The sequence below is a fragment of the Trachurus japonicus genome, chromosome 13, assembly GCF_045865225.1.
Source record: "Trachurus japonicus isolate A0001 chromosome 13, Traja_1.0".
In the NCBI taxonomy this organism is placed as follows: Eukaryota; Metazoa; Chordata; class Actinopteri; order Carangiformes; family Carangidae; genus Trachurus; species Trachurus japonicus.
The window spans coordinates 2,309,929-2,331,143 of NC_140919.1; positions in this window are offsets into that span (position 1 = coordinate 2,309,929).

The following is a 21,215-nucleotide window of genomic DNA, read 5'->3' on the forward strand; positions in this document are numbered from 1 at the left end:
GTCATTATCTGAACCAGGATCAGTGATCGGCCGCTGCTCCAGACCGATCAGCTCTCTGATGAAGAGTATTGATCTGCTAAAGACGCCTGTGGAAAAAAACAAAAAACAACTGAAAAACAAGAAAAGTTCAGGTGTCGCAAGAAACTGAAAAAAGTGTTATTTTACAGGGAGGAAAAGTTGGTGAGTGAAGGAAGCTTTGATGGCTGATGGAAAGAGATACGACAGGGTGATAACTGATGGAAGAAGAAGAAGAAGGAGGAGGAGGAGGATTAAACTAATCATCAGTGAGTAGGTGAAACAGAAGAGCAGCTCAGGCTGAAGGTCAAACAAAACAATCTGATATTAGTTCTGCAGCAAAGTTATGCTGCGCCGCGTCTACCGCGTCTATCTGCCGCCGGACTCCACGGTAGAATTTGAAAAGGAAACGATGACAATGTCTAGCTAGTTCCCCTCTCGTTCACACACACTAACACACGAGACTACTTAACGTTAATAAAGAACACAGTAGCGAGCAAAAAAAAAAAAAAAAAACGGCAGAGGAATACGTGGTTTGGACACATGCCGCCCGAGTTGTATTGACTTTAAATGTAAACTCGCCGCAACGAGCTGGGCGGCGCAATCTTGGTGTGAACACAGCATTAGAGACTAGAACCAGAACCAGAACCAAGACCAGGATCAGGATCAGGATCAGATTCATTGTCACTTCCAGATTTGATCCGACTCTGCAGGAGAGAGACGTGACTCGAGGTTTATTTCTATAGAGCTAAATTGCAGACACACGTCCATATAATACATCACACAGTGTAAATAGTTAAAAAGAAAGAAAAATACAAAGATTATTGTCACCGACCGACCGCTGAGAACTGAAGGGAAGAGAAAAGTAAAGTCATGAAATAAATGAATGAACACCACAACTCACGTCCTGCAGCTTTCTTTCTTTTAACTTTATAGACATTAGCTTTGTGTGTGTGTGTGTTCATGCATCTTTACACAATAAAAGCCCCAAATCACTCCTTGTATGTGTTTATGTTTGTCTCTGAATGTCAAAATTTACTTCATAAATTTTAAAAACAAGGAAAAAAGAATGAGTCAAAAAGTAGATCAAGTTTTACCAAGATTCAACGATTCATTAAAAAAAAAAAAAAAACACTTTATTATTTATTTGTGTGTTATTCTGAAAAATCTGACACATTACATTATGAAAAACATTTTTTTTTTTCAAAATTGTTTTTCCTATATTATTAATTTTTTTTTGGTCAAATCTAAAACAATTACAGGAAGAAAATGTAAATATAAAGACATAAAGTTGGTTGGTTTCTCTTTTCAACGTTTTTTTCCATCCATCCATCGTCCGCCGCATTATCCGGAATCGGGTGCAGCAGTCGGAGCAGGGATCCCCAGACTTCCCTCTCCCCGGACACTTTTCCCAGACCCGAGTTTTTGCTTCCGTGACCGCCCGGGCTGCTGTCCGCTTGGCCTGCTGGTACCCGTCAGCTGCCTCGGGGGTCCCCCGAGCTAGCCAGGCTCGGTAGGACTCCTTCTTCAGCTTGACGGCATCCCTTACTTCTGGTGTCCACCACCGGGTTCGGGGATTGCCACCGCGACAGGCGCCGGAGACCTTACGGCCGCAGCTCCGGACGGCCGCGTCAACAATGGAAGTGGAGAACATGGTCCATTCAGACTCAATGTCTCCGGCCTCCCTCGGAATCCGGTCAAAGCTCTCCTGGAGGTGGGAGTTGAAGACCTCCCTGACAGGGGATTCTGCCAGACGTTCCCAGCAGACCCTCACGATACGCTTGGGTCTTCCAGGTCTGACCAGCTTCCTCCCCTGCCAGCGGATCCAACTCACCACCAGGTGGTGATCAGTTGACAGCTCAGCCCCTCTCTTCACCCGAGTGTCCAAGACATACGGCCGGAGGTCAGATGACACGACTACAAAGTCGATCATTGACCTCCGGCCTAGGGTGTCCTGGTGCCACGTGCACTGATGGACACCCTTATGCCTGAACATGGTGTTCGTTCTGGACAAACTGTGGCTAGCACAGAAGTCCAATAACAAAACACCGCTCGGGTTCAGATCGGGGAGGCCGTTCCTCCCAATCACACCTCTCCAGGTAACACTGTCGCTGCCTAGTGAGCGTTGAAGTCCCCCAACAGAACGATGGAGTCCCCGGTTGGGGCACTTTCCCCTCCCAGGGCCTCCAGGAAGGCCGGTACCCTGCACTGCTGTTCGGCCCGTAGGCCGAGACAACAGTGAGAGACCTATCCCCGACCCGAAGGCGCAGGGAAGCGACCCTCTCGTTAAGTGGGGAGAACTCCAACACATGGCGGCTGAGCTGGGGAGCTATGAGCAAGCCCACACCAGCTCGCCGCCTCTCACCGTGGGCAACTCCAGAGTGGAAGAGAGTCCAACCTCTCTCAAGGAGTTGGTTCCAGAGCCCAGGCTGTGTGGAGGTGAGTGTGACTATCTCTAGCCGATACCGCTCAACCTCCCGCACGAGCTCAGGCTCTTTCCCCCCAGCGAGGTGACATTCCATGTCCCTAAAGCCAGAGTCGTTGTCCGGGGATTGGGTCGCCGGGGCCCCCACCCACGGCTGCCACCCAAATCACACGGCACCGGCCCCTTCTGAACCCTCCCGCGGGTGGTGGGCCTACTGGAGGGCGGGCCCACGTCGCTCGTTCGGGCTGCGCCCGACCCGGCCACCAGACGCTCGCCTGCGAGCCCCGACCCCAGGCCTGGCTCCAGGGTGGGGCCCCGGTAACGCCAGTCCGGGCGACGTACACTTCCTTGATGTTTTCTTTTTCATAGGGGCTTTTTTTAAATATGCAAATGCAAAAAAAAAAAATGAACACTGTGAGATTTGTTAATATAAACTTTATAATATTTATATATATACAAACAGATTCTTATAGACTTATGAACTTGTCCATGTAACATGCACGGGGCTTTTGCAGCAGCTCCAGTAAAACTCTGCTGACTGAGAAGCCGTAGAGACGCGTGGACATTAAACCGTCGTCCATCACGTCTTCAGGGACAGATGACATAATCAGGACTTGTCCTCAGCTCGTCCGGCGTCCTGATCAACAGTTGTATCGCTGCGTCGTCGTCGTCTCGATAACGGTTACTGATGGCTGGCGCTCCGACGCTGCCTATCTCATTACAGTAATGAACTTTATAATTACCTCCACCCCCTCGGAGAAGAATGGAGGCCATTAAGGCTTTTATATCATTTACTTAGCCCAGGACACTAACCAGCAGCCATTTTCCATCTCAATAAACTCCCACATCCTTCAAGCGCCTGACAACACTCCTTCTTTTTACTTCTACTACTTCTACTTCTCTGTCCTCGGAGTGACAGAAAAGTTTCCACGCCAAACAGAAACACAAAGAGTTTCAAGGTGAAGAAGGTGTCTCCATAGGAACCTTCAGCAGCGTGTTTCCACCAGGACTTAGTTTACTGAACACAGGAAGCTGCTGCAACCCGTCGGCCATCAAACCACGTCCTTGTTGGGTGTTTTCCTCAACACACAATCACTTCCTGGATATTTGGTTTGTTCAGCATTGCTCTATTGTGGTCGCCCTGTAATTAGGACGTTAATAACGTGATAATGTCCAGAAATAGGTCATGTTTTTCATGGAGGATAAAGATTACATATGCTTTTCATGCTTTGAATTTTTTGGGAAAGGCCAGAATTTTTCTCCACCAAGTCCTTGAAATTGACCGATATTTCTGGGCTTTTTCTACGCAATTAACTGTTATTTCTAGACTATTTCTACACATTATGATGCAATAAATTGTTGTTTCTAGGCTATTTCTAGACATTTTACGCAATTAATTGTTATTTCTTGGCTATTTCTAGACATTATGATGTAATCAATTGCTATTTCTAGACTATTTCTACACATTATGATAATTAATTGTTATTTCTTGGCTATTTCTAGACATTATGACACAATTAATCGTTATTTCTAGACAATTTCTAGACAATATTATGCATTAATTGTTATTTCTTGACTATTTTTAGGCAAGGCAAGGCAAGGCAATTTTATTTGTATAGCCCGCTTTTACCAACAGTTTGTCTCAAGGGGCTTTACATCCCATCATAACAACATCCTCTGTCCTTAGACCCTCACATCCACTGAGGAAAAACTCCATAGAAAACCCTTTTAACAGGGAAAACCAGGAGAAAGCTCAGGGTGAGCAACAGAGGAGGGATCCCTCACCCAGGACGGACAGACGAGACACAGATGTTGTTACAGACAAGACATTATGATGTCATTAATTGTTATTTATTGGCTATTTCTTAACATTATGACGTCATTAACGCCCTGTAAATCAAAGGGTTACCTTACTTTTCACTCAGTGTTGCTGTGTAAATGATTTCTATGAAACATGTAACTCATAAAAAGACTCACAAAATGTATCAAAGACTTTTTCAGTCTGTTTATTGGAGTATTGATGTGATGATATGATAATCAGCATTAACATGAGAGAAGAATGGAGAAAGACACACAGAGATCAGAGAAGCTCCAAAAGTTTCACAGGAAGTGTTTCTGGGGACACGATAAAGCGATGTGAGGAAGTGGTTGGTTGGTCCTTCTGGGCCACCGTTACCATAGAAACCAGAACGGCTGCTGCTGCTGATTATTGACGTGTTCAGTAATAAACATGTAAATGAAGCGTCAGAGTGAATGAGTGGACGCTGCTCACTGTGACGATATGACTTCATAATGACCCAGGACTCATTAAACTAACAGTCGTCGTCTTATTAAAACAAAGTCGCCACCGACGCCGCGGAGTCGCTCGTGTAAAACCTGCTCATCCAACACGCCGCTCAGAGCAAAACAAGAAAAACTGTTTGTCTGTTAAAGGGGCAACGAGGACTTTCTATTTGGTTATCCACAAGTTTCCGAACGTCATCTATGGTCAAAACTGGCTTCCGGTTTTGCCGGTTTGGTGGAATTTTACGTTTACGTTTCCATGGTTTTCAGTCGTTGTCATAGTTGCGGTAAACGCATGGATCTATTAACGCTGGCTTTTAACACGGATGTCAATCTGTGTGATATCCACTGTTAAAAGCTGCTGTGATGATCCATGCGTTTTACAGATTTACATTGGGGGAAAAAAAAAAAAAAATCCATGCATTTACCACGGCTACTGAAACCATGGAAACGTAAACATAACATTCCAAAACTGGCAAAACAGGCTACGTTTTTGACGTTCGGAAAAAGGTGGATAAAAAAGTCTGATATTAATGTGGATGAATCTCCATTACCACTTGTTAATGGTCCATTTTAGATAAATCTATGGTTTTGTCTCTATGGTTATTTTGTTATTATTAGTGGTGGTGGAAATGCTGGGCGAGCCGACCAGCGTTTCCTTACTTTCGGTTTCGTGGCGAGTCATGAGAATAACGCCGCCGAATCTCCGTTTATGGTGGGAACTACGACGGTATGTGATCGTCTTCCAACCTCTGACTTTAAAGACCCACTCCCGTGAAAATCGTGTTTTCTGAGCTTTTCACATGTTCCTGTGGCATTTTTCTTGTGTTAGAGCGCATATCAGCAGAGAAGGAAGTGCAAAATTGCATTTCAGAGTTTTTCTGCCTTCAAACTGCTGTGAACCAATGGCAGACGCGAACTGGCAGTTTCAGGAAGACTGGAGTTGAGGGTGTCACAGCTCCAGGGGAGGGCACTAGTGCTACAAGCTCCCGCCCCGCTCTGCATCTGGCTCAGAGGTGAAAGCCTTCACAGCTCGGTGTAGCTGTCAAGGTATAACAGGTATAGCTCACCTGGTAGAGCAGCTTGAACCATGAGCAAGGACTATGCACCAGTCTGGGATCGAATCCCAGTGTGGAGTTTTACGCTAAACGCGCTGAATCTGTAATTGTACAATGTCCAGCTGTCAGCAAGCGGGGGGTGGGGTGCGAGGAGGTGGCTGGGCGGGTGCAGAGCAGCGCAGTCTCCGCCCACACCCCAGAGGTACATTGCTAATGTGCATGGCTAATGAGCTGGTTTTAAAATGCCCGAAAAGGGTCGCGGGAGTGGGACTTTAAGGGTGTATTCACACCTGCAGTGTTAGTGCGCACTAAATCTGGTGCGCACTAAATTTGGTCCAGTTTGGGTTGGTGTGAAAGCACATCGCACTCTAATGCGCACCAAAACTAGTGCGGCCTGAGGAGGTGGTCTCGGTTCGGCTCCAGCCGAACTCTGGTGCGCACTAGTTTAGGTGTGAAAGCAACCGCACTCTGGTGCGAGCCAACTGCCAGGCGAACTCAACACGTTTGAGCTAAAAGGGCTCCCGTAGTCGCTGACAACGGGTTAACGCAGCGGGGAGACCGCCCGGTGCTCCGGTGCTGCGGAGCTCTGTCCCCACAAACGAAGCAGCAGCAGCGGGGCAGCCGGTCGGTGCGTGTCCGCTGAGTCGCTCAGACACCGACAGGTCGGCGGCTCCGTCCCTTGTGTCCGCGGAGCAGCTGGTTACCGTGGTTACCGAGCAGCAGAGGTCTACCCGTGTTTAACATTTAACCGGGAACTAACGGGACCGAGCTGGGTGAACGCAACCGGAAACCAGCCGGAAGTACCAAACAGAGTTATACATGCAAACAATATAGAAATAAATGACAGAGCTACTAACAACCGGCTCTACTTGAGTCTCCATCATGAAAGTTTTATCAATCAGCGCTTCCAGATTTCAACCGGTAGTCATGGAGACGTGACGTTCTCCAAGTTTGGTCCCGAGTGACAAAAAGCAGGTGTGAAAGCAACCGCACTAACTGAAAAATGAAACAATGTATCATTTTAACATTTGGTGCGCACCAGGGTGCCACTAAACAGGTGTGAATACACCCTAATTCTTGATGAATGAAAACATGAGTCTGTCTTGCGCCGGTCAAAGAATTTCACGTTGTCCCTTTAATCTTTATTCTGTTTCTCCGCTGACGGACTAAAACGTGGGCGGCCATGTTTGTGTTTGTTTGTGTCGTCGTTAGGTTGAGACGGTGATGATGATGATGATGATGATGATGATGATGATGATGTCACCTCTGAGCTCGTGTGTCGTTTCCATGACGCTGTGACCTCTGACCTCGGCCTCCGACAGAACGAGCTGAAGAAGAAGAGCAGCAGCTCTGTGGCTGGAGAAACACTCCTCTTCCTCCTCTTCTTCCTCTTCCTCCTCCTCTTCATCCTCCTTCCTCCTTCCTCCTCCTTCCCATGTTCCTCTTCCTCCTCCTCCTTTTCTTCCTCCTCTTCCTCTTCATCCTCCTCCTCTTCTTCATTCTCTTCGTCCTCCTTCCCATGTTCCTCTTCCTCCTCCTCTTCATCCTGTTCCTCTTCCTCTTCCTTCCTCTTCTTCCTCTTCCTCCTCTTCATCCTCGTCTTCCTCTTCCTCCTCCTCTTCATCCTCTTCCTCTTCCTTCCTCCTCTTCCTCCTCCTCCTCTTCATCCTCTTCCTCTTCCTCCTCCTCCTTCCTCTTCTTCCTCCTCCTCATCCTCTTCTTCTTCATCCTCCTCCTTTTCTTCATCCTGTTCCTCTTCATCTTCTTCCTTCTCCTTCCTCTTCCTCCTCTTCCTCTTCATCCTCCTCCTCTTCTTCATTCTCTTCCTCCTCCTTCCCATGTTCCTCTTCCTCCTCCTTCCTCTTCTTCCTCCTCCTCATCCTCTTCTTCTTCATCCTCCTCCCTCTTCCTCCTCCTCCTCTTCATCCTCTCTACTCTTCTTCCTTCTCTTCCTCTTCTTCCTCCCTCCTCTTCTTCATTCTCTTCCTCCTCCTTCCCCTTCTTCCTCCGCATCCTCTTCCTCCTCCTCCTCTTCATCCTCTCTACTCTTGTTCCTCCTCTTCCTCTTCATCCTCCTCCTCTTCTTCATTCTCTTCCTCCTCCTTCCTCTTCTTCCTCTCTCCTCTTCTTCCTCCCTCCACCTCCTCCTCTTCCTCTTCCTCCTCCCTCCACCTCCTCCTCCTCTTCCTCCTGCTCCTTCCTCTTCCTCTTCTTCATCCTCCTCCTCTTCTTCCTCCCTCATCTTCTTCCTTCCCCTCCCCATGTTCCTCTTCCTCTTTTTCCTCCTGTTCCTGTTCCTCCTCCTCCTCCTCCTCTTCCTCCTCCTTCCCATTCCTCTTCCTCTTCCTCCTCCCTCCACCTCCTCCTCCTCCTCCTCTTCCTCCTCTTCCTCCTCCCTCCACCTCCTCCTCCTCCCTCCTCCTCCTCCTCCTCCTCTTCCTCCTCCCTCCACCTCCTCCTCCTCCTCCTCCTCCTCCTCTTCCTCCTCCCTCCACCTCCTCCTCCTCCTCCTCTTCCTCCTCCCTCCACCTCCACCTCCTCCTCCTCCTCCTCTTCCTCCTCCTCCTCCCTCCACCTCCTTCTCTTCCTCCTCCTCCTCCCTCCACCTCCTCCTCCTCCTCCTCCTCCTCTTCCTCCTCCCTCCACCTCCTCCTCCTCCTCCTCTTCCTCCTCCTTCCCATTCCTCTTCCTCTTCCTCCTCCTCCTCCTCCTCCTCCTCCTCTTCCTCCTCCCTCCACCTCCTCCTCCTCCTCTTCCTCCTCCTTCCCATTCCTCCTCCTCCTCCTCCTCCTCCTCTTCCTCCACCTCCACCTCCACCTCCTCTTCCTCCTCCCTCCACCTCCTCCTCCTCTTCCTCCACCTCATCCTCCTCCCTCCTCTTCCTCCTCCTCCTCTTCCTCCTCCTCCTCCTCTTCCTCCTCCCTCCACCTCCTCCTCCTCTTCCTCCTCCTCCTCTTCCTCCTCCTCCTCCTCCTCCTCTTCCTCCTCTTCCTCCTCCTCTTCCTCCTCCACCTCCTCCTCTTCCTCCTCCCTCCTCCTCCTCTTCCTCCTCCTCCTCCTCTTCCTCCTCCCTCCACCTCCTCCACCTCCCTCCACCTCCTCCTCCTCCTCTTCCTCCTCCCTCCACCTCCTCCTCCTCCCTCCACCTCCTCCTCCTCTTCCTCTTCCTCCTCCTCCTCTTCCACCTCCTCCTCTTCCTCCTCCTCCTCCTCCTCCTCCTCCTCCTCCTCCTCCTCCTCCTCCTCTTCCTCCTCCTCTTCCTCCTCCATTCATAAACTCATTGTGTGTGTTCAGGGTTAATTAACACTTATATTGTGGAGTCGCTGCTCGTGTCGTAACAGGGAAACATTTTGGCTCACGATGCCGGACAAAGAGTTTACCTCCGAGGTGTGTGTGTGTGTGTGTGTAGGTGTGTGTGTGTGTGTGTGTGTGTGTGTGTGTGTGTGTCTCTGTGTGTGTGTGTGTGTGTGTGTGTGTGTGTGTGTGTGTGTGTGTGTGTGTGTGTGTCCACTGCACTACATTGTATGCTATCATGCTGAAACATATGGACAGACAGGTCCTTTGTCAGCGCTGTGAGGGCACGTTGGACATGGTTTGATATAGAGGGGCAAACAAACACAAAGAGACCGTCCTCTTCTCACACTGCCAATCTGTCACTCTGTCAAGGCAGCGCGCGCACGTGTGTGTCTGTGTGTGTGTGTTTATGTGTGTGTCTGCTTCAGTCAGTGACCATGCAGCAGAAATGCAGATCTTGGCAAAAAGCAAAAAAAAAGGAAAGAAAGTATAATAGAGAGATTCATTTCCTTTGCAGAGATAATCTGTAATTTACTGTATTAACACTCTGCAGTGTGTGTGTGTGTGTGTAGGTGTGTGTGTGCTTCAGAAACTCATCAGAGTGTGTGTGTGTGTGTGTTGTGAACAATGATTTTCACGTCTAACTCCTTTGTCTGGTCTGTCAGTCGTGTCTCACCTGCATGTTCATGTTCACACCGATGGAGACGGAGAGACGGAGCAGCAGCTGCAGTACCGCAGCTCCACCTACAGGGGTCCTTCTTTTTCTTCACAAGTCCTCACTGACGCTGTGGCAGCAATCACCAAGTGTGTGTGAGTCTGTGAGTGTGACTGTGTGTGTGTGTGTTGGAGACACAAAAAGCACCTGTGAAACATAAAAAAAAAGAATTTAAATATTATATTATGATAGAAAAATGCCGTTAATTGCAAAAAACAAAACGTCTTTTTGCAGCGACGTTAAACAAACCCGAGACATGACGAAGAAACATCAACATCATAGTTTTCTTGTAATCATCTTATTTTGAGAAGAAGAAAAAGAAATAGAATGAACAACGATTTCCAGATGTCACCTAAACATCTCATACGCACACTATCGATATACGTTCAGATTTCCAGATGTCACCTAAACGCCTCACGTGCAGACAACTGGTAGATGTTACAATTTACAAATACTATCACCCTAAACGTCTCATATGCAAGAAAAGTCAGTGTGGACACTTCGATTTCCAGATGTCACCTAAACGCCTCACACGCAGACAATTGGTAGATGTTACAATTTACAGATGTCACCTAAACGCCTCACAAGGCAAGGCATCTTTATTTATGTAGCACATTTCATACCAAGGCAACTCAATGTGCTTTACATAAAGACAAAACATTAAAAAAAGAACAGCATAAAAAGAAAAACACAGAGTTAAAAACAAGGGCAAAGAATAAAAAAAAAAGTAGAATAAAAGAAAATTGATAAAGTTTAAAGTTATTAAAAATAGCTCAGCTATAATGAAAAGAGAAATGTTTTTAACCTGGATTTAAAAGTGATTACAGTTGGGGCTGATTTCAGTTCTGCTGGTAGTTTGTTCCAGTTGTGTGTTACAGTTTACAGATGTCACCTAAACGCCTCACATTGCAGACAGTTAGTTGGTAAATGTTACAATTTACAGATGTAACTTAAACGCCTCACATTGCAGACAACTGGTAAATGTTACAATTTCCAGATGTCACCTAAACGCCTCACATTGCAGACAGTTAGTTGGTAAATGTTACAATTTACAGATGTAACTTAAACGCCTCACATTGCAGACAACTGGTAAATGTTACAATTTCCAGATGTCCCCTGAACGCCTCATCGTGTGTTAGACACAATGATTAACACGTGTGTCCTGTCCTGTCCCATATCATTAATGCCACAATTTACAGATGTCACTTAAACGCCTCCTTCAGCAGCGCACAATGGACAGACACTATCTGCCCCTCACACTGACTGGGGGGCGTTCGGGGGCAGCAGTGACCTGCGGGGGCTTTATGGGGGGGTTAGGGTAAGTGCTCCCTGGGGGGGCGTTTGTCTCTGTTTATCTTATATTTCAGTCTTTGCTTCATTTTGTTGAGTTTTTTTCTTTCTCCATCGACACATTTTTAGGTTTCAGAGACAAAAACTGTGAAAAACTGTGAAGTGTAGTTCAATGAACCTGGTTTAATGTAAATGAATGAAAGTGCAACTGTGACGGACTGTCCTTTAAATGCAGAGATACAAGCTGCAGAAGCTCGTTTAGACTCAGATGATGATGATCTGGTTGACTGACAGATATTTTATAAGAAACACATGAAGTTTTTGACAGGTTTCTAGACTATTTCTGTTGCTATTTCTACACATTATAACGCAATAAAGTGCTATTTATAGACTATTTCTAGACATTATGATGCAATCTTTTTTTATTTCTACGTTAATTCTAGACATTATGATGTAATTAATTGCTATTTCTTGGCTATTTCTACACATTATAACGCAATTAAGTGCTATTTATAGACATTATTATGCATTAATTGTTATTTCTTGGCTATTTCTTGACATTATGACGTAATCAATTGCTATTTCTTGGCTATTTCTACACATTATAACACAATTAAGTGCTATTTCTAGGCTATTTCTAGACATTATGATGCAATACATTTTTATTTCTAGAGTTTTCTAGACATTATTATGCATTAATTGTTATTTCTTGGCTATTTCTACACATTATAAAACAATTAATTGCTATTTCTTGGCTATTTCTTGACATTATGATGCAGAGATACAAGCTGCAGAGGCTGCATTTAGAGTCAGATGATGATGATGATGATGATCTGGTTGACTGACAGATATTTTATAAGAAACACATGAAGTTTATGTATTTTGTAGTTATAATCTCCAGATTCATTTTTTTATACTTCATATTTCATAAAACAGCAACTCTCATGTTGTCGTGTGTATTTCTGTATGAAACATAGCATCATAGGACAAAAAGTAAAGAGTTCTGTGCAGATGAAACATGCTGTCAACTGTTTATTGCTTTATTTCTATTGTTTATGTGACATATATATGTAGATATATACATTTATATTTATATAATTCTGCCTGTAACTCTTCTTTCAACACTGGTTTTGTTAATAAAGTTGTAACTTCTGGTTAGTTGAACCGTTGTTGTTGTTGTTGTTGCTGTTGGAGTGTAAACTCACTCTGCTCTGCAGTGGGTTTAAACGCCACATAAACAATGCTGTATTACCAGCGTGTGTGTGTGTGTGTGTGTATTTGAGTGTGTGTGTTAGAGTGTGTGTGTGTGTGTGTGTGGGACCAATCTCCTGCACCTTTTGTTCAAATCTACCCACTGAAGCAAAGGGTCGTCTCATTTCCTTGGAAATTACCAGTTTGTGCGCTCACACGGTGTTTGACAGTCTGAGTGTATCAGTGAAATGTGGAGGGAGACGTGAGCCGGGTGCTGATGACGGACGCTGCTGCTGGTCAGTGTCACACACACACACACACACACACATACACACACACACACACACACACACACACACCTGGTGGGTCATATTTACTCTAATGTCTTGTGTGTGGCCCAGAGGGGAGCAGTGCGGGTGTTTTATGGCCGTCATTAAGTCCGGTCCTGCTAAGCCTTCGTGGGCGTCGGCCTCAACTCCTCTTAATGAATCTGAGCGTTCAGAGTAAATAAGGAGTCAGAGTTAAACAGTTAAACACCTCACACACAGTTTCCACTTCCTGAGGAGAAAGTTTCAGAGTCGACGACACGAGGATCAGTGAAGGTCGATGGTTTTAAACCTGGACACAGACGCCGTTTACACCTGACATTAAAGGGATAGTATCATTTTTTTTAAAGTGGGGTTGTATGATCTACAAATAGCCCCTAAGTACTTTAATTGCAGTAGAAGACTCTCTGCACTCCTCCCGTTAGCAACGCCAGCCCATAATAGCCCTGCCCAGAGATTTACAACTTACATTGTTGTGAATGGACCCAAAGAAACGGCCTATTTTCACGGCCTAAAAGAGGTTTTACCTGAAAGAAAAAACACAGTTCCATTGTTCACTATAGACTAGGGATGTGGAGATTCACCGATTCATATCGGTGGTCCGATATAAACGTTTGCGATGCGACTGCGACTGCGACTGACGACAATTTTAGGACCCCAGGAAGACTAGCCTGGCGTTCGTTCGTCGGCTAATGGGGATCGTCAATAAACATAAACATAAACATAGACTGCACCGGTGGATTCAGGGTGCATCGGATAAAATTCATGGTTGAATTTGCGATGCATCTCTTCTAGCCTTCTGCTGCTGCACAGAGCTTCACCTGAGCTCTGTCACCGACTGGAGAGAAAACAGACTCTCCACCCAGAAATGTCCCATGCACAACAAAACATCTGTGACTTGTCTCTTTTATGTTGTGTTGTGAAGCACTTTGTAAACTTGTGCTATATAAATAAAGTTATTATTATTAAAACATAGCAAAAGACCAAAATGCACACACAGGACTAGAAGCCCATAGATGATAAAGCTGGATTTCATTTGTATAAATGTAGCATTTATTTTTGAGCAAAAACCTATACCTTTCAAATATGAGTTGTTTGCCCCATAAAAATTTACCAAATATAGGCTACATCCCTCACATTGATACAGAGAGTAAAGCAGAATAGTGGTATTGAGGTAAGAAACCTGATGTGGGCTAAGAAACTCTCGTATCACAGCTGTATCGAACTGGATACATCTTCGAACCAAATCTCTTTGTAATTAAGTCGTATCGTTATCAAATCATTCTTGAATCGCATCGTATCGTGAACAGGAGTGAATCGTATCGCATCGTATTGACAGGAGCTTCAGCGAATCGTTAATGTATCGTATCGGTGGCAGCGTATCGAGGTGCGTATTGAATCGGCCTCAGTGGTGGAGATATACAACCCTACTATAGTTCTTTTCAGAGAGTATAAACAAAGACAGGTGTGGCTCATTAGAAAACGCTCTGGTACACTAAATGGAATGGAGCCTTAATTAGTATCCTTGGTAACACCTGTATTTGTTTATACTCTCTGAAAAGGTCTATAATATAATTTTTTCCAGCCCTTCAAACTGCAGGAAAAACAGTTTTTATTTGGACCTAACCAACTCACGTATCCCTCCGCCCAGGGTTAGCGCCCGCCGATCAGCAGGTGGTTAGACTGTATGTAGATACTTTTCAACATATTCAACAACATACATCTAACGACATAGAGATAGATCAAAACATATAACCAGCATGTGCACTAGTGCTACATATCTCTACACTTTTATTACACGCACCATGAATTCATATCATAACTCAAATAGATGAATAAATAATTAAGTAACTCACTCTATAGCAACCCAAAAAAACAAAGTCAAAAGAAAAAAAAAAATCTCTTAAATCTTCATCCCACGTTTTGGTTATTGCCAAAACTTCTTTTCTTCTTTTTATCTCTGCACTATTTGTCTTGTTTTTTGGCAGTAGCCTGTCGCTGTTAGCAAATAATGAAGTTTGATGAACAGTATATAAAATACCTCAGATTAAACTGTCCTTGACTCTTAAATATGAAGCTTTCCCAATAGTAATACAACATATTGTGTCTTTCTTGAAAACCCCGAAAAATATGAATGGTGGATAATGTAAATGTAAATGTAAATGTAAATGTACTTTATTTATACAGCCCTTTACAACAATCCTTTCGGAGTACCAAAGTGCTTTACATAGTGTAATAATAAAAAGAAAGAAGCAGAAATAAAACAATTTGAAAACAATAAAATGACAAAACAAGACACACATGGTCACATAACCAAAGTGAAAGAACATCTGGACAAACCAGAATTAATACGTAATGTCTTCCTCCTCATCCAATCATTATCATCTGTGATTCTCCATTCTCCACTAGAGCCGGTGTTATCCAAAAGAAATACGCACTCGGCCAGACGGCTGGACGACGTATTTCCACCGGCGTAGTTGTACCTATACGGATACAGGACGGTTTGGGACTCAATAAGATGAGGGTGGTCCTCTATCTATCTCTGTCTGATTGTAATCTGATCTCTGAAAACCCTGACCCTTAAAGCCCGGTGGAAACGGGGTGAAGAGTTTCATACGTCACCGACCTGAGGAACCAATCACTGAGCAGGAAGTGGAACGAGGTCTCTGAGCTCCGTCAGTCCACTTCCTGTCTCACTGCTGCAGTTCGGTTCAGTGTTGACGAGCAGTGGCGTGCACAGACTTTTTGAAGGGCAGGGGCGATTTGGAAAAAAAAGGGCACATATAGCGCATCCTCACCACTGAAGAGGGCACTTTAGCACACGTTTTGGCTCCTAGAGGGCCCTTTAGCACACGTTTTGGCCCCCATGAGGTCACTTTAGCACACGTTTTGGCTCCTAGAGGGCACTTTAGCACACGTTTTGGCCCCCATGAGGTCACTTTAGCATGCATTTTGGCTTCCAAGAGGGCACTTTAGCACACGTTTTGGCCCCCATGAGGTCACTTTAGCACACGTTTTGGCTCCTAGAGGGCACTTTAGCACACGTTTTGGCCCCCATGAGGTCACTTTAGCATGCATTTTGGCTTCCAAGAGGGCACTTTAGCACACGTTTTGGCCCCCATGAGGTCACTTTAGCACACGTTTTGGCTCCTAGAGGGCACTTTAGCACACGTTTTGGCTCCTAGAGGGCACTTTAGCACACGTTTTGGCCCCCATGAGGTCACTTTAGCATGCATTTTGGCTTCCAAGAGGGCACTTTAGCACACGTTTTCGCCCCCATGAGGTCACTTTAGCACGCGTTTTGGCTTCCAAGAGGGCACTTTAAGGCGTGTTTTGGCTCCCGGGGGCACTTTAGGGGGGGCGACTGCCCCCCTTGCCCCCCCCAAGTGCACGCCACTGTTGACGAGGCTTCACAACCTGAAGAGACTTAAAGAGACGTTACAAACAGCGTCATGAAGAATCAAACCCATGATCTTCAGCTTGAGATTTCCTGCCTCGGTTTTTTGTTGGATTCTTGTTTTGTTAGTCCCTGTTGTGTTGTCCTGTGTGGTCTATTCTGTGTCTTGTCTTAGTGTCATGTTCTCTATGTAGTTATTTCCTGTATTATTTTGTAGTTCTGTGTCCTGTTTTCCTGTGTGTCATGGTCTGTGTCTTTCGCTGTTATGTTCCTAGTTCCTGTTTTATTTTGAAGTCCATGTGTTACTCCTGTCTTCCTGTTAAGTTTCCCGCCTGTTTGATTACCTAATGTGTTTCACCTGCATTGATTGCACCACTTGTGTATTTAGCCTCAGTAGCTGGGTTTCCATCCAAGTCGTATCGAATTTAAAAGCGGATTTTGTGAAAATGCGCAAAAAGCAAATGCGAATTTATGACCGTTTCCATTCATTCTTGTTTTGCGATTATTGGGAGAGGAGGAGGAGTGGTGCACCGTGAGATTACGTCATAAGAGAGCGTGAATGTATCCAACAGTTGACACTCAGCTGACACTCAACATCATGGACAATTTACGTACTTTCCAGACTATAGACGCACCTGTATAATCCGCACCAGCTACATGTTAAAAGAAAATACATATATAGGCCGCACTGGAATATAAGCTGCAGGTTTTCATGTTGTAACATGAGATATTTACACAGAAAGACAGTCGGGAACTGTGACAGTCCGCTCGCTTTTCAGCTGTTTTGGTTATGCTCCTCTCCTCCATGTGCATCTGTTTACATACGAAGCCGGTGAAAAATCAATAAGTTACATAACGATGTTACGGTGTGTGTTTGTGTAGTCTTAACCGTCATAAACAAAACATTACGGGTTACGGAGCGCGTTTGTGTCGCGGGGTGCAGAGACGAGAGCTGGGACACCGGGGCGTCGCTGGGTGAAGTCCAGCAGCTTCACCCACAAACTCTGCCTCAATTCACATAATCTGTTTCCATCACAAAAACTTGCATTTCCTTTAATCGATATGCTGACAAATCCCCCCCCCCTCCAAGCGTATAAACTTTTATGCGCATTTACTGCCTTTATTCGAATTTCTGACGTTTCCATTCAAGTATTTATTCGCAATTTTTGAAAATGCGAATAAAAAAAGGTGGATGGAAACGCAACTAGTGTCTCCCTTTGTCTTTGTCCGATCGTCTGCGTCTATGGCCTGTGTTCTTGTGCCCCATATCCCTGTGTTTCCCCGTGCTTGTGAGTAACAATAAATCCCTTTTTGTCACCGAACCGCTGTCTGCATTTGGGTCCTTCTCCACACGTCCTGACACAGCTTCACAGTCACTTCCCACAACCTGCTCATTAATATTTAATAACTAATAATAAGCTTCAACTTTTATATTAATAACATTTTATTTGTCCTGAGATTTGGAGAGCAGCAACCAGAGGTGTTGATATTTGATCAGACTCCTCCGACTAATTAAATGTTTCCTGGTGTCTTAGTGAAGATGATGAGACCTGCTGATGTTTTACTTCATCACTTCATTGGAGAATAAAGTCTTCGCTGCTGCAGTGAAGTGAAGTTTCCTGATGCTGATTTATGTGCGCCGTCTTTTAAAGGGATAGTTCAACATTTTGACAAACTGGCCCATTGCCATAATCCCTATAGTCATAGCAGTAGGTTCGTTACCTTTAATTGTCGGTGCAAGCTGTTTTTAGAACGGTGGAGCAGAGCCGTGAGCTGCTCAGAGCTACGCTACGGAGGCTCATTATGGGATTTCTCAGTTGGTTTCCCTCATCAAACTCATCAAATACACAATCCAACAACTCCACAACGCTCTGGTGGACAAGTTGTGAGCTGCACATTCACCACGCTATGAGATAATAACACAACGTTACCACACAGAGTTGTTTTAGAGGGAAATTCATGCAAAACCACTGATGCGCGTTGCCTTCAGGGACAGTTTTTCATCAAGCAGTCTCTGTATTTCCCTCTAATATTGTCTATTTGTGTTGGTTTGTGCACATTTATCGTGTTTATTTTGCAGTGTGATATCCATGTGCATGCCCTGCAGCTGTTTGTCGATGCAAACTGATTTTTTGAGGTATGCAACATGAGATTGTTTTAGTTTGACGTTTGTATCTTGTTGCTTTTTTTCCTTTCTTCTTTTTGCTTTAGTTTCAAGTCCTGACAGGAACATGCAGCTCCACCCTGAACTGGACAGGTAAGAAGAGAGTACACTGCAAAAACTCAACATCTTTCCAAGAATATTTGTCTTATTTCTTGTCAAAATGTCTAATTTCTAGTCAAAACTAATCTCTTTCAACTTAAAATAAGACTCACCACCTAAAAATGAACTTGTTTTTAGATCATTTTCACTTGTTTCAAACACATTTTCACTTGAAATAAGTAGAAAAATCTGCCAGTGAAAGTACGGTTTTTTTGTGCTTGTAATAAGAAAGAAAAACTTGCTCCACTATCAGATTTTTCTACTTATTTCAAGTGAAAATCTGCTTGAAAGAAGTAAAACGTGTATAAAACAAGCTACTTTTTTATGTGATGAGTCTTATTTTAAGTAGAATTAGATTTGTTTTGACTAGAAATAAGACAAATATTCTTGGTAAGATTTTGAGTTTTTGCAGTGTAGAGGGTTTGGGCCTCGGTGTTTGTACTGTTTATATGACATCACTGGTTTTAATGTTGTTTTGCATCAGAATAGAAAGTCAAAAGCTGATGAATCTTTACATCCAGACCTGTTGGTTTAGACTCTGGACCGGGAATCCTCCCTCCGCTGGTCTTCTCTTCTCTTCTCTTCTCTTCCCTCTCTGGGTTGAAGAAGTCAACATGTTGTGGCCCTGGATCCAGAGGAAAGGGATGGAGGATGGAGGATGGAGGATGGATGGAGAGAGTGTGGAATGGAGGGAGAGATAGAGGTGGAGGAGCGGCGGCGGCGGCATAAAGCACATAGCTGCAGGAGAGGCTTATGCTTTAGACGGCCATGTCAGAATGCAACGCACTCTCTCTGCTGCCGCCTTTATCTCCCTCATGCCTCTTTCTCTGCTGCTCACCTATCTCTGCCCTCCTCCTCCTCCTCTCCTCCTCCTCCTCCTCTTCTTCCCTTCTCTGCATGCTGGTCCTCCTCTCTATCTCCCCTCCTCACCCCCCCACCACTACCTCCACTCCCCCCCAACTCTCTTTGTTTTCTGCCTTTCTCCTTCAGTGTCTTATTTTCACGCCGGCACAGGCCTGTGAAGAAAGACAGCATCGCCACAGAGCAGAGCACACACTGCTACTGCTCTCTCTCTCACACACACACACACACACATATAGACGCACATAGACGCACACACACACACACACACACACACACACACACACAGACACACAAAACACCTCAGCATGGAAATTGAAATAATGATAATGTATCCCTCAGTCTGCATCAAAGTATTGCCACTTCAAAAAAATGCCGGCAGCCATGAAATGCAAACGTGAAGCAGATGGATTGAGAAGGAGGAAGAGTGTGTGTGTCTGTGTGTGTGTCTGTGTGTGTGTGTGTGTCTTTTTCCCTTTACCGTCCTTTACTTTGTACATAGGCTGCAGCTTTAAGGCAGTGTGTGTGTGTGTCTGTGTGTGTGTGTGTGTGTGTTGTCAGTCAGGGATGATAGTGATGTGTTTGCAGGGACAAGCCTCTATCTGTGTTTGTCACTGTGTGTGTGTCTGTGTGTGTGTGTGTATGAGGTGAGAGTTGCCTATTGGAGCTTTTGACAGCCTGTTTTCCAGTGTGTGTGTGTGTGTTGTGGTCAAGAGTGTGTGTGTTGTCAGTCTGTCAGTGAGAGAGGTGTCGCCCATCAAACAGCCGTCACAGTCACTCAGACACCGTTCACCACCTCACATCAACAATCTATATTAATATAAATATAATATAAATATAAATATAATATGAATATGAATATAAAATATAAATATAAATATAAATATAAATACCTATGGTGTTTATTTAACCTTCACACACAACAACAACATGATGTAACAGACCCAGTGTTTAGTGAAACGTTGTGTTTTGACCTTCAGGGCCACCGTAGCTGCTCCAGTCAGTTCAACACTCAGAGGAAACTGAAGCTGATTGGTCGGTCGGTGGTCGACACCCGACTGAGAGACAACGTGTTGGTTTGTTTGTTGGTTTGTTACAGACGTCGTCAAAGGGGGCGGAGCTTCACACACTGATCAATATTCATCGATTGTGATTTTAAAAAACAAAACATTGTAGAAAAGTTCTAGTTTTTAGGTTTTTAATCATGAATAATAATATTTTCTATTTCTATGAGTTTTTGTTATGAAGTGAAAATGAGGATTGAAGCAACAACTGGAAACGACCACATGGAAGGTGGAACTGGACTGAGCATCATCATCATCATCATCATCATCATCGTCGTCTTCGTCATCATTAGAGCACTGGAAAAGACAGTAACGACGCGCATTGGTTTAATGGCAGCGCCTCCTGGTGGAGGAATGTGGGTTTTGCAAAAGCGCCCAAGAACTGACATCTCTGCATTGTTGGTGAATGAGCAGTGTGGTGTTTTCAATAATTTAAGGACATTTATAGATCACCCACGTTAATAGCATCATTGAGGACCCTTTACAGATCAACATTAACACATAGGCCAGTAAAAAAACAACAAAAAAAACAGTTATCTACATTAATGTTTCAATCTTCATTTTGTAATAAACAAATTATAAGTGTAATTTGATATGACCAAGACACCTAAAAACAAAAAAACACGGCCGATTTCATCAATTTACCAGCAAGTGGGCAACACACATACATTGGAGTGAATGGGTTTTCTGGGCGCTTTTGCAATACCCACATCCTGCCACTAGGGGCGCATGAGGCTTACCACGGGAGTCAATGGAGGTGTCGTTACTCCATGGACTCGTCATCGCCCCTGACGACCCCTCATCCTGGGACCCCTCTGTCGTATTAAGTATCCAATCATGTTGATAAGTTTTGTGCAATGGTATGGAAATGTTTGTATTGTTTGTTAAGTGGATGTATGTGTTTCTGGGTGGCAAAGCAGTTTCCCCTTGGGGATCAATAAAGTTTTCTAATCTAATCTAATCTTTGCAGAGCGTCTCCACAGTAACGGAGCTCCGGTGCTGGACCTCCAGTCTCTGTCTGAGGCCCGAGAGG